Source organism: Arachis ipaensis, chromosome B8 (assembly GCF_059453495.1).
Source record: "Arachis ipaensis isolate K30076 ecotype BB chromosome B8, ASM5945349v1, whole genome shotgun sequence".
Lineage (NCBI taxonomy): Eukaryota > Viridiplantae > Streptophyta > Magnoliopsida > Fabales > Fabaceae > Arachis > Arachis ipaensis.
The window spans coordinates 34708487-34709665 of record NC_142443.1 but is presented as its reverse complement, the minus strand read 5'-3'; the positions used below and the strand labels follow the sequence as shown (position 1 = coordinate 34709665).

The 1179-nt window shown below is 43.3% G+C and overlaps 1 pseudogene; it reads right to left on the bottom strand.

The window, feature by feature from the left end:
* Nucleotides 1-933, bottom strand: LOC107611808 (uncharacterized; annotated as a pseudogene).
* Between the last annotated feature and the right edge of the window lie 246 nt (nucleotides 934-1179).

Genomic DNA, 1179 nt, shown 5'->3' with positions numbered 1-1179 from the left:
TCACGGATGACGATGTTCCAAATGTGTATAAGGAGGTTCCATCACATACCCATGTGTAAGGCAAACGGTGTAGTTGCTGCTGCCAAGACCGTGAAGGGACACGGAAATGTGTGGGAAATAAGTAATACGACATTGGCCACTGCCGCTAATGAGCCTACCTTTTCTGAAGTTCGAAAGAGTGTTATCGGCGGCAGACTTATCCATCCAAGTCTCTTTTATGGGGTCAAAGCTTGCCAAACAGGAGTCTCTCTCCGTGGATGATAAAAAAAGAGGTTGTTGTCGAGAACGAACATGGTATTCTCGACATCTGGTTCGCTGCTGATGGCCCCAGGAGCCATTTAAGGGTTTCCAAACTCTAGAACCAGAACAAAGAACGTAAAATCTAGATGAATCTTTGACAGGTCGCCTCAGATTTATATAGAAGTAAACATCGCCTGAGCCTGGCGTGTTTGCGATGTATGATTCCTGAAAAGGAAAGGGTGCACCATCCAGTGATCCCGTAGGGGCAATTCTGCCCTCCTCAAATTTGACTTCGTAGATTGGCCAGGGGACCAAATTCCCCATGGAAACGGATTTGCTTCTGCCAATTTCAGGCGGCAGGCTGGTCCGCTCCGACGGCGCCATATAGATCTTGGAGTCGAACTCGAAGGGACACATATCATGATCTGGAAGATCCAAAAACATCTCGAACGGTGGTGGAGGCAAACAAGTCCAATCTTTGACATCAATTTCTTCCTTTAAATTGCTCAGTTTGATCACGATCAACTTTTTATACGTCATAAGGCAAAGGCACGCTTCCTTCGCCATTTCAACCTTCTCAATTTTTCGTCTTTTTGACTCAGCAGCATCCAATTCCTCCATCACTCTCTCCGATCGATCGAGATCGGTGGTGCTGCGGCAGCAAAAAGCTAGGGTTAGGGTAGAGTACTGGAAAGTTAAAAGACGAAAGATGGGGCTGTTGACGAGCGACCAGGGTTTCGAATACCAACTTATTCTCTTTATCTATAACAATATATAATGCCAAAACATAGAGGTTTAGTGTCCAATTTTCTATTTCCTATTTTAACCCTATTAACATAATTCAAAAATATTATACAGTTACTTATTTCACTAACAGTTACGACGTAACTTCTATTCAATTCTTTACTCCCACAATCTCTTTTTTTTTTATTTTGTTCT